This window comes from Pristiophorus japonicus, unplaced genomic scaffold, assembly GCF_044704955.1.
Source record: "Pristiophorus japonicus isolate sPriJap1 unplaced genomic scaffold, sPriJap1.hap1 HAP1_SCAFFOLD_233, whole genome shotgun sequence".
Classification (NCBI taxonomy): Eukaryota; Metazoa; Chordata; class Chondrichthyes; family Pristiophoridae; genus Pristiophorus; species Pristiophorus japonicus.
Genome location: NW_027252047.1, coordinates 77,463 through 90,619, shown reverse-complemented (window position 1 = coordinate 90,619; position 13,157 = coordinate 77,463). Strand labels below are relative to the sequence as shown.

At 44.8% G+C, this 13,157-nt stretch overlaps 1 non-coding gene across 1 annotated transcript; it reads right to left on the bottom strand.

The window, feature by feature from the left end:
* Positions 1-5,895: 5,895 nt before the first annotated feature.
* On the bottom strand, positions 5,896-5,969 carry trnan-guu (transfer RNA asparagine (anticodon GUU)). The gene has a single exon. It is a non-coding gene; the product is annotated as a tRNA-Asn (tRNA).
* Positions 5,970-13,157: the final 7,188 nt, after the last annotated feature.

Below are 13,157 nucleotides of genomic sequence, written 5' to 3'. Positions count from 1 at the left end.
AACCTTAGCCCATTCATTTAACCTATCTAAATCTCTTTGCAGCCTCTCTGTGTCCTCTACACAACCTGCTTTCCCACTAATCGTTGTGTCATCGGCAAATTGTGTTGCACTATACTCTGTCCCCTCTTCCAGGTCATCTATGTATATTGTAAACAGTTGTGGTCCCAGCACCGAGCCCTGTGGCACACCACTAACCACCGATTTCCAACCCGAAAAGGGCCCATTTATCCCGACTCTCTGCTTTCTGTGAGCCAGCCAATACTCTATCCATGCTAATACATTTCCACTGACTCCGCGTGCCTTTATCTTCTGCAGTAACCTTTTGTGTGGTACCTTATCGAATGCCTTTTGGAAATCTAAATACACCACATCCATCGGTACACCTCTATCCAACATGCTCGTTATATCCTCAAAGAATTCCAGTAAATTAGTTAAACTTGATTTCCCCTTCATGAATCCATGCTGCGTCTGCTTAATTGCACTATTCCTATCTTGATGTCCCGCTATTTGTTCCTTCATGATAGTTTCAAGCATTTTCCCTACTACAGATGTTAAACTAACCAGCCTGTAGTTACCTGCCTTTTGTCTGCCCCCTTTTTTAAACAGAGGCATTACATTAGCTGCTTTCCAATCCGCTGGTACCTCCCCAGATTCCAGAGAATTTGGTACATTGTAACGAATGCATCTGCTATAACTTCCGCCATCTCTTTTTATACCCTGGCATCTCATCAGGACCAGGGGACTTGTCTACCTTGAGTCGCATTAGCCTGTCCAGCACTAGCCCCCTAGTGATAGTGATTGTTTCAAGGTCCTCTCTTCCCACATTCCTGTGACCAGCAATTTCTGGCATGGTTTCTGTGTCTTCCATTGTGAAGACCGAAGCAAAATAATTGTTTAAGGTCTCAGCCATTTCCACAGTTCCCATTTTTAAATCTCCCTTCTCATCTTCTAAGGGACCAACATTTACTTTAGTCACTCTTTTCCGTTTTATATATCGGTAAAAGCTTTAACTATCCGTTTTTATGCTTTGCACAAGTTTACCTTCGTAATCTATCTTTCCTTTCTTTATTGCTTTCTTAGTCATTCTTTGGTGTCATTGAAAATTTTCCCAATCTTCTATTTTCCCACTAATCTTGGCCACCTTATACGCATTGGTTTTTAATTTGATACTCTCCTTTATTTCCTTGGTTATCCACGGCTGGTTATCCCGTCTCTTACTGCCCTTCTTTTTCACTGGAATATATTTTTGTTGAGCACTATGAAAGAGCCCCTTAAAAGGCCTCCACTGTTCCTCAATTGTGCCACCGTTTAGTCTGTGTTTCCAGTCTACTTTAGCCAAATCTGCCCTCATCCCACTGTAGTCCCCTTTGTTTAAGCATAGTACGCTCGTTTGAGACACTACTTCCTCACCCTCAATCTGTATTACAAATTCAACCATACTGTGATCACTTATTCCGAGAGGATCTTTTACGAGCTTCAATCATTAATTTTCTCTTTACATGTGATGAACTTTTATCCCTATCTCGTTTGCACACTGTATTTTAGGAGAATGGTTTAAAATTTGAAGTGCTTATTGCCATGTATTCAACCAACATTGTAACCCAGAAATAATCTGACCTCAGTTGCACACTGTGAGAACAATGACCACTAGGTGGTGAACTTGTGGGAGACACTTCTAACCTGGATCTTCAGGTATAAAAGGGGAAGCTCCACCCACTTTCATCACTTGAGTGCTAAGGAATAAAGGACAGGCCACAGACTGACCTTCTCTCAAGCATGGGCCTCGTGTGCATTTCTACTGTATAGTAAGGATGTATCAATGGCGACGAGAAACTGGGATTTAAACCACGTGAGCATGGCCGCTAGCAGAATAGACGAGAGATACTGTGTTAAGGAATGGTTGGGACAGAGAATCAACATCGTTGAAGCAGCACACAGTTCTACAGGCAGACAAGGGCAATCGGGCATGCCCCAACATGTAGGCGAACTCAGAGGGGGAGTTCGACAGAGATAATGGCAAGCAGCACGGCGATTCACACCATTGCAAGGGACAATGTGGCCAGTAATGGGGCCATCAACATCTGTTAATGGCACACTCAAGGTCAGTCACAGGGGTAGTCAGGGACGATTGATGAGCAAGGGATCTTTTGTTTCCAACAACAGCTCATGTTGGAGGCATGGAGGCACAAACTCAGCCGGAGTTTGCAGAGATGAACAAAATACCTACAGAAATTGCAGAAATGAACGCTGGGGGAAATCGCTGGAAGCTGAAGTTCAGTGAGTTCATGTGGAGCACGTATACAGTTCATACACCAGGACGCCACGGATAATGATGAAAGTGCTCCTCAGTGGCATCCCAGTATCAATGGAGCTAGACACGGGGGCTAGCCAGTCCCTGATGGGTATCAAATAGTTTGAAAAGTTGTGGGCGTCCAAAATTATCACCGATTGACGCACAGGTACGGACATACACCAAGGAGATCATTCCGCTGCTTGGCAGCGCCACGATAATCGTGACCCACGAGTTTCATGCTCACAGATCCTGCAAAAATTTGACTCATTATTTCAACCCGGCATTGGCACTTTCATGGGGGCCAAGATAGTGATTCACATAAACCCGGACAGGCCAGGACACCACAAGGCCAGAGCGGTGCCGTACGTGATGCGGGAAAAGATAGAAGGTGAATTGAACCGCCTGCTGAGGGAAGGTATCATTTTGCCAGTCGAATTCAGTGACTGGGCGAGCCCGATTGTACCGGTGTTCAAAGCGGATGGGTCAGTCAGGATATATGGTGATTACAAGGCCTCCATCAATCGGGTGTCACTCCAAGACCAGTACCCGCTACCGAGAGCGGAGGACCTCTTTGCGATGCTATCCGGTGGCAAACCTTTTTCAAAATTGGAAGTGAGCTCAGCTTACATGACCCAGGAGCTGGCGAGAGAGTTTGAAGAAGCTGACCACCATCACGACACACAAGGCGTTGTTTGAGTACAACAGATGTCCGTTCGGGATTCGTTGGAAAGCCTCCTCAAGTCGATTCCAGGGACGATGGTTTTTCAGGACGACATTCTCATCCCGGGTTACGAGACTGAAGAACACCTCCACAACCTGGAGGAGGTGCTACGCAGACTGGACCGGGTAGGGCTGCGACTGAAAAAGGCGAAGTGCATCTTCCTAGCTCCAGAGGTAGAATTCCTGGGGATGAGGGTAGGAGTAGACGGGATGAGCCCTACTGCGTCCAAGACGGAAGCGATCCAGAGAGCACCCAGACCCCGTAACACGACGGAGCTGCGTTTGTTCCTGGGGCTCCCCAACTATTTGTTAACTTTCTTCCCAAATTGAGCACGCTGCTCGAGCCGCTACACGTGCTCCTACACAAAGGTCGCGAATGGGTCTGGGGGGACAGCCAGGAAAGGGCTTTTAATAGAGCACACAATTTGTTGTGTTCCAACAATCTGTTAACGCGATATGACCCATGTCAGAAACTTGTGTTAACGTGCGATGCGTCGTCCTATGGTGTCGGGTGTGTGTTGCAGCATGTCAATGCCAAGGGTCAGTTACAGCCGGTAGCTTATGCCTCCAGAGGTCTGTCCCAGGCAGAAAGGGGCTACGGGATGATAGAAAAGAAGATGCTCGCATGTGTATATTCGGTAAAGAAAATGCACCAATAACTGTTTGGCAGGAAATTTGAGCTGGAGACAGATCACAAACCCCTCACGTCCCTTTTGGCCGACAACAAGGCCATAAATGCAAACGCATCGGTCCGCATACAGAGGTGGGCACTCACGTCAGCCACCTATGACTACACAATTCGGCACATACCGGGCACTGAAAACTGCGCCGATGCACTCAGCAGGCTCCCACTTGACACCCCTGAGGGGGCTACCAAGCATGCCGCTGAGATGGTCATGGCTGTTGAAGCTTTCGCAAGTAAAGGCTCACCTGTGACAGCCGGTCAGATTAAAGTCTGGACAAATAGAGACCCGCTATTGTCTCTAGTCAAGAAATGTGTCCTGAACGGGGACTGGGCAGCCACGTACAGGGCATGCCCTGAGGAATTTAAACCATTTCATAGGGGCAGGGATGAACTCTCGATTCAGGCCGATTGCCTACTGTGGGGAAACCGCGTAGTCATGGGCAGAGAGGTGTTCATCAGAGAACTCCACAATGAGCATCCGGGCATTGTCATGATGAAGGCAATTGCCAGGTCACACGTTTGGTGGCCAGGGATAAATGCAGATCTGGACGTTTGTGTTCGCAGGTGCAACACGTGTGCCCAGCTGGGCAATGCACCCAGGGACGCCCCCCTTAGCCCCTGGCCATGGCCCGCCAAGCCTTGGTCACGCATCCATGATGACTACGCAGGTTCTTTCATCGGAAAAATGTTTTTGGTTGTAGTAGACGCCCACTCCAAATGGATCGAGTGTGACATTTTAAATTCAAGCACATCCTCTGCCACGGTAGAAAGTCTACGGGCAATGTTCGCCGCCCACGGTCTACCGGACATCTTGGTCAGCGACAATGGCCCGTGCTTCACAAGCACTGAATTCCAGGACTTCATGGCAGGCAATGGAATTAACCATGTCAGAAAGTGACCGTTCAAGCCAGCCTCAAACGGCCAGGCAGAACGAAAAGTGCAGATAATGAAACAGGGGATGCTCAGAATCTATATGGGTTCCCTACAAAGCCACTTATCACGCCTCCTGTTGGCCAATAGATCCCGACCACATACGCTCACAGGAGTTCCACTCGCAGGGCTGCTAATGATAACGAGGCTCAAAACCTGTTATCCCTTATACACCCCACCATGAAATAAATTGTTGAGAGCAGGCGCCAATCACAATATAACTGCCATGACAGGAATGCGAGGGCACGATATATTGGTGTAAACGACCCTGTTGTTGTCCACAACTACACTGCAGGGCCTAAATGGCTCGCAGGCACTGTGATTGCCAAAGAGGGCAATAGGATTCTGGTAGTTAAACTTACCAATGGACAAATCTGCCGCAAACACGTGGATCAAACAAAAAGGAGGTTCAGCAACCCCAAAGAAGAAGCAGAGGAAGAACATGATATTGAGTTCACTCTAGCACAGGTGACCAAACACCGGAACCAAAGGGAGGAGAGGCCAGTCACTGTGGGCAGTCCGGACAGGCCTGAGGCACCGCAAACAGCAGACACACAGGCCAGCGCCCAACAACCGGAGCCCCAACTCAGGCGCTCTACAAGAGAGCGTAAACCACCAGAGAGACTCAACCTGTGATCCCAAAAAGACTTTGGGGTCATGTATTCAACCAGCATTGTAACCCATTTTTAAATTCAAAACCTGATAAAATTGAAGACATGCAGCCAACGTGCAAAAGTAAGAATTCTTTTAATCACCGTTAATTAGCCGATAACCTTCTTCAGAATGAAATAAATAATAATACAATTACTGAGGAACAGTGGTATCCTCAATCATTCATTTTCTCTTTACATGTGATGAAGTTTTATCCCTATCTCATTTACACGCTGTATGAGAATGGTTTAAAATTGTAAGTGTTTATGACTCAGTTGTAAAACCATTGATTGTGTGTGTGTCTATACTTGATAGGAGGAGCACTTGAGACCGAAGTTCCAGTTCTATATATGTACCAACAGAATCAATTTCCACCTGTTTCTTTAAACCCAATAACATAATTTATTTCTAATGGGCTGGATGGAGGAACATGATCCATGTAAAAAATTGTTATCGTTTTACTTGAACTGAATGCTCATAAAATATTGGAGTGGGAACTAATTGGATAACAGCACTGCTGGCAACATTTGCGGAATAGATTCGTGCAGCCAAAACGCACAATGACAACCTGGGACTGTGCGGCACCGAATACTCGGGGAAAAACAGTTAAACACTTTGTCTCTGGGTGGGCTCGAACCACCAACCTTTCGATTAACAGCCGAACGCTCTAACCCTTTGCGCCACAGAGACTGATGGATGTATGAGGTGCAAGACACCCCAAACCAGGGTGTCAGACAGTTAAAGCTTCAGATTGCTCCGACCGGGATGGAACTTGTCCACTCTCAGTTGTACTTTTCCCAAATAAATGGAGGGACATTCATTGTGGATGTGTGGAAGCAGTCTGGTCCCGCACACTGCAAACACATCCATGTCACCGCCAACCAGCTCACCCACAACCGGTGTGATCTACCTTCCAGCCTTCCAGTGCCTTGTCTGTGACGAAGTATTCTGATTGTCCCGAAGCAGGTATTAGGTTTGAATTTCTTTTCAGCTCCTGACTGCGGATATTCCTGTGATTCAACGGGAACTAAATGCTGACAGGGACAGTTGGATTCACCGATTCTTTGCTAGGTGAAATTTCAAAGATTGAAAGCGACGCACATCAACCCCAAACCTCCCGTGAGATGGAAGCCCAGTTGCTGTTTCAAGCTTGAATGCAGGTACAAGCAGAACTTATTCAAAGAAAGTCCAAGTCCCTGAGACGCCTGATTATTTGCACCAAACTCTCTGCAAAGAGTTGAGGTTCATGTTTGGTGATCTGGGCACATCTTTCCCCAAACTACAACACTTCAAACATAACTCAATGGCTGTAAAGCGCTTTGGGGCGACATGAGTTCCTGAAAGGCGCTGCAGATATGCAAGTTCTTCTTTGCAAAAGTTCGATGCAATTTCAAAATATGCGAGCAATAACAGGGCTCCTCTGGGACCCCTCGTAAATTTCAATGAACAACTCCAAAGGGAAATCCCAGCCCGAGACCAACGAGCCAACTGTTTGACAAACGTGAAGATAAGGTGTAACCATGATCAAAGCATTTTTTGTGTGTCGCTATTCAGAACATAAGAACTTAAGAACTAGGAGCAGGAGTAGGCCATATGGCCCCTCGAGACTGCTCCGCCATTTAGTATGATCATGGCTGATTCGATCATGGACTCAAGTCCACATCCCTGCCCGTTCCCCATAAGCCTTATTCCCTTATCAGTGAAGAATCTATCTCTGTCTTAAATTTATTTAATGTCGTGGCTTTCTCAGCTCTCTGAGGCAGTGAGTTTGACAGATTTACAACCCTCTGAGAGAAGAAATTCCTCCTCATCACAGATTTAAATGGGCGGCTCCTTATTCTGAGATTATGCCCCCTAGTTCTAGTCTCCCCTATCAGTGGAACCATCCGCTCTGCATCCACCTTATCAAGCTCCCTCATTACCTTATACGTTTCGATAAGATCACCACTCATTCTTCTGAATTCCAATGAGTAGAGGCCCAACCTACTCAACCTTTTCTCATAAGTCGACCGCTCATCTCCAGAGTCAACCCAGTGAACCTTCTCTGAACTACCTCCAAAGCAAGTATATCCTTTCGTAAATATTGTAAGTGTTTGTGATCCTCGCCCAATTGCCAGACGGACGGTTTGAATCGCCCCCACCTTACGAAAGTTCTAGATCCGGGAATTATTATTCAGAGTGTAAATTAAATGAGTCATGGAAAGGGATGCTTCAGTGATAAATCGTAGTATATTTATTTGGTCTAACATATACTGTCTAAAACATGCACTGCTAAACTAAATCACTGTCTCTGTGGAGAATAAAATCCCGGTTACAAACAACATACATACAGTACAGAAATGAACCTAGTAACACACAGTAATTCCCTGGTGGATTCTAACCCCACCCCTACCAATGAATTTCCCTCCCCAGAATAGCCCTGAAAAGCTTCACTTCTGAGAAAACCCTGAGCCCTTACCCAGCTGGCCTGGGATATCTGGTTACTGGCTTGGGACACTCGCGACCATGTTCACCACCATACGCAGCCCGTTTTCTTGCTCAGCTCAGCTGTGGGAAGTCACTGCCTGGTCTACAGTCTCGGTGGCTTCTTCTGCAGTACTGCGGCCCCTTCCTCTGGTATATCGATCGGTGGAGCGAGAGCGAGAGGGAGAGGGGGCTCTCTCTCGACACAAGCTGCAAGCTGCAAGCTCCAAGCTTCACACCAAGCTCCAAGCTAAAAATAAAGTGGAAAGGACCCTGTCTTTCTGGGAGTCTTGCTACCCCTATCTTCCCGCCAATCTTTAAAACCCCTTTGTTTCTAAGCACGGGTACTTAGTCAGTGATGGGCCATCCCACCCATGCATTGGGCTGATGGCCCTTAGTCTGGGCATCTCTCTGAGCCTTTGTGTTGCGAAAGCCCCAGCTCCTCCTTGGCTGGCCAGGCTGGTGGGTTCATTGTTCTGTGTCTCCTTCTGAGATGGAGGTGAGAAGTGCTTTTACAAATTAGAGTGGCTTTGTCAGTGGCCCCCCTTCCTGGCTGACAGCTCTTTTGTCAATGGATGACTGACAGCTCTTTTGTCCAAAGCTAACTGCCATGCGGTCTCTGGAGTTTTAACAAAACCAGTTTTTTCACATATCTGCGCAGGGTGTCCCCAGCACAGGGAAAATAGTCTCAGAAAAATAAAATCCACAAAAATATTCTCGACTGAGTCCATTCTTTAAACAGAAACTTTGTGATCTCTTCATTCTGCTCTGCTAATTATCGATCTTGCCACGTAAAAAGTGCGTTTGCATTGCAATGCATTAATGTAAAATTAATGAAAAGAAAATGCAACGTTTTGTCGAGTGCAAAACATGCAGTGCCTGCATTTCAAAAAGCATTGCTTTTATTCATCCTGCGGAATGCATATTGTACAGATAATCTCAGCACACATTGTGCAGGCAAAGGCAGCATTAGACAACAAAGTGATTTGTCCTCCGCTGATTTGTAGCTTATAACTGACGGTTGAGCACACAATTTGACAACTAGACTTGTAGATCAAGCATCAATGAAACAGGCAACAAAACTGCCCACCAGCACCAGGTGTCTTTCACTTGTTTGTCCCAAATTTTCAGCAGTTGGGACAACAAGAATTTAGGTTTCACTGAGATTTGAACTCAAATCACTAGATTTAAAGTCAAGAGGGCTCACCATTACACCATGGAACCAACTATTCCAAAACATTTGAAACATACTTCGTCACAGACAAGGCACTGGAAGGCTGGAAGGTAGATCACACCGGTTGTGGGAGAGCTGGTTGGTGGTGACATGGAAGTGTCTGCAGTGTGCGGTACCAGACTGCTTCCACACATCCACAATGAATGTCCCACCCTTTATTTGGGAAAAGTACAACTGAGAGTGGATAAGTTCCATCCTGGTCGGAGCAATCTGAAGCTTTAACTGACTGACACCATGGTTTTGCATGTCTTTCAGTGTGTATCTGTGTTTCAATGGTTTCGCGCATTCGGCTGGAAACTGAAAGTTGGGTAATCCAAACCCATCTCCGGGCGAAGCCTTTTAATGTTTTTCCCCGAGGATTCGGTGCCGCACAGTTCCGAGTTGTCATTGTGCATTTTGGCTTCACGAATATATTCCGCAAACATTGCAAGCTTTGCTGTTATCCAGTGAGTTCCCACGCCAATACTTTTATGAACATTCAGCACAAGTAAAACGATAAAAAAAATTTACATAGATCATGTTCCTCCATCCAGTCCAATTAAAATAAATTGTGTTATTGGGTTTAAAGGAACTGGTAAAAATTGATTCTATTGATGCATATATCGAACTGGAACTTCGGTCTCAAGTGCTCCTCCTATCAAGAATAGACACACACACAATCAATGGTTTTACAACTGAGTCATAAACACTTACAATTTCTCATACAGCATGTAAATGAGATAGGGATAAAAATTCATCACATGTAAAGAGAAAATGAATGATTAAAGATACGACTGTCCCTCAGTAACTATATGATTATTTATTTCATCCTGAAAAAGGTTATCGTTTATTTAACGGTGATTAAATGAATTCTTATTTTTTAATATTAGCTGCATGTCGTCAATTTTATAAGGTTTTGAATTGAAAAAAGCTGTTACAGAAGTTACCGCCCTGACCTGGAATCGAAGCTGTTTTTCGGTGGCAGAAGGAGTGGTTTTACCTAATCATTTAATGGTGATTTCAAAGAATCACGTGACGTTAAATTCAGATCAAGGTTACGATGTGTTTCGGTGTGAAACAAGTGGATTGAAAAGGACAATAATGACACCAAGCATTACGATGCAGCGATGCAGCAATGCAGCGTTCCCTGGTGGTCCAGTGATTAGGATTCGGCGCTCTCACCACCGCGGCCCTGGGTCGATTTCCGGCCAGGGAAATTGCATTTCCATCAAAATTAAAACCTGAGAAGTAAGAGTTACATGCATCTCACGTGGAAAAAAATATTCATTGATTTAAACATCATTAATTAATCCATTGTAGAACTTCAATCATTTAATTTGCCCTGAGTATGTGAGGAACTTTTATCCCGACCTCATTGTATTTTAGGAGCATGGTCCAGCCCCGGTATCTCCACCTGTGAAAGTAGGAAACTGCTGGAAATACACAACAGGACGGGTAGCCTTTGACAAACAATTAAACCCAGGTTACAGACTCTCTTCTTTCCCGTGTCCTTTGCGGGACACTTGTTCCCCTTTAATTTTACAGACTGACTGAGTTCACTAACCGTGGGGAGAGAGTAGGTGCCTCCGCGGCCCCACTGTGCTAACATGGAAGATAACACGATGGGGATGTGGCATAGTGGGTGGGGATCAGTGACATGTTTGTGTAAAGGGCAGCGGAGGAGAAGGATTGACAGCTGCCAGTGAGGGACAGAAGTTGTTTAAGGTGAGCCAATACATTCCCGATCAGCACAGAAGGCATTCACTGGTCAGCTGCCCTCTGCTGTACTTCTGGTCAGAGCGGTTTCCGCAGTGGAGCCGTTATCACGTTTGCTTTCCACGTGAAAGGATCCCGTGCAGGAAGATTATGTTTAAACTTGCTGTGGATGAACAGTCATGGGCGAGTTTATTCTCCTGTCAAAAGAGCGACAGTGGCTTCTCCCTTATTCTTTAATTGCTCTTTATTTCACTTCACTAAATAGATATATTTGAGTGAGAGAAATTGTTCCAGAGTGTCGCACACTTCATCTTTTGTTCCCTTTTAAACACATAAAATGATGGCGGGGAATAAATACAGAAAACAAAGCAGAGGGATACAGACAAGAGGAAGAGAGAAGGGGAAATACTGTCCCCACCCAGAACTAATGCAGAAACTCCTCTGCTGCGCTCGGGGTGGCCACCCGCAGCCTGGATACACTCACGTCCCAACAGTTCATTGACTGTCGGAGTGGGACCGTGCGGCGCTTCAGAAGACAGGTCGAAAAAGCAAAGTCACAAATTCAGTCCCTTGTGCTTCTCTGACTGACACCGGGGAACCGGTGAGACAGATTATGGAGCATAGGTCTGGTTATTGTGAAACAGCAAAGAAAATATGAAGTCTGGAATTAAATTATTTAATGTGTATCCTGCTCGTTTCGTGGTTAGGCATTCACAGAGGGAGCCCGAGTTCGGAAAGTAACTTTTTAATTCAAACTTTTTTCAAATAATTACATACAATTAATTAAACTCTGTGGGAGGTGAGGTGATTAAAACATCACCGATCGGAAAGGAATTGTCCGCGGGAAGCCTCCAACCGGAATTTTTGGGCTAATATTCCCACCCGGATTGTTTTGCAGACTTGCAGTCGATACTTCAATAACTGAACTGTAATAATTTCAGGAGCTTTCATCATAGATTATATTTTACACCCTATCTGACTTAACACACTCTGAATTTTTGAAATTGGTTTAAAATGTTCATTGCTCAGAAGACAAGGAGCCTGGGGTACTTTTTTCAATTTATTTCACTGCAAATATATTCTAAAATGATGTTTCGGCCCGAGCTCAAACCGGGGCCGTTTCGTGCGTGGGACGAACGTGATAACCACTACACTACAGAAACCACTGCTGAACTTATTGCCCAGAGAGAAGTGTTAAGCCAGAAGGTGTAATTCTGAATCCCTTTCCGTGAAAAAATCTTTTCACAAACATTTCTCTGACCGAAGCTGCACAAGTCAAAAATGTTCCTTTCAAAGTCGTCAAACTCCCAAATTAACGCACCCCGCGAATCTTCTGGATCAGAAAGCTCGAGTTGTGCCGACTCAATCCATAAACTGACTTTACTCACCCTGTATTTTAGGAGATTGGTTTAAAAAGTTCATTGCTCATAAGACACGGAACCTGGGGCTACTTTTGTTCAATGTATTTCACAGCAAATATATTCTAAAATAAAGCACGCGCCCAGGCTCAAACCAGGGACATTTCATGTGGGAGGTGAACATCATAACGGCTACACTACGTAAACCTTTCCTTAACCCAGCCCCCGGTTCGTCATTTGTACCACAATTTAACCCAATGAGATCGGGATAAAAGTTCCTCACATGCTCATGGCAAAATAAATGGTAAAAGATTTACAAAATAAGTTATGTATTAATTAATGATGTTCAAGTCAATGATTCTTATTTTTTATACATGATTTGCATTTCGATCTGTAAAATAAATGATCTCTTTTTTTTTTATAAGGTTTTGAACTAAAAGTACAACTTCCGAAGGTGGGAATTGAACCCAGGACACACCGTTGAGAGTATTGAATCCTTACCACTCGACAACCAGGGACCGATAGACCGTTTCACTGCTGCATCATTATAGTTCATGACATTATTGTCATTTTCAGTTCACTTGATTCACACCGAAAAAGATTGTAACTGTTGTGTATGCATGCCTGTTTACTGTGTGATGTCTGTAACACTGCTATGCAACACTGAATATACTCTTACACTCTACACACCTTACTTACACCAGAGGATGCTTGAGACTGAAAGGTTACCTGCAACCCAGTATATAAAGGAGCTCACAGCTTGGTGTCCTCACTCGAGGATCTTCAAATAAATGACTACAGGTCTACACAGTTTAAGTATCATACCCTGCCTCGTGGCGTCATTACTCAAGGTGCCTACATACACTACAGTAAACGGCACTTGAAATCACATTCAAATGATTCACTGAATCCACCCCTTGTACCACCGCAACACAGGGTCAATTCTTGGTCAGGGAGATAATATTTACAACACAGTTTTCAAACTAATAGCCCTATATAAATGTCAACATGCAGCTAATGTGAAAAAATTAATTCATTTAATCATGTTCAATGAACCGATAGCTTTCTTTTGCAGAATTAAAGAAATGATAATATGGTTACGGAGGGATAGTGGTACATAAAAACATA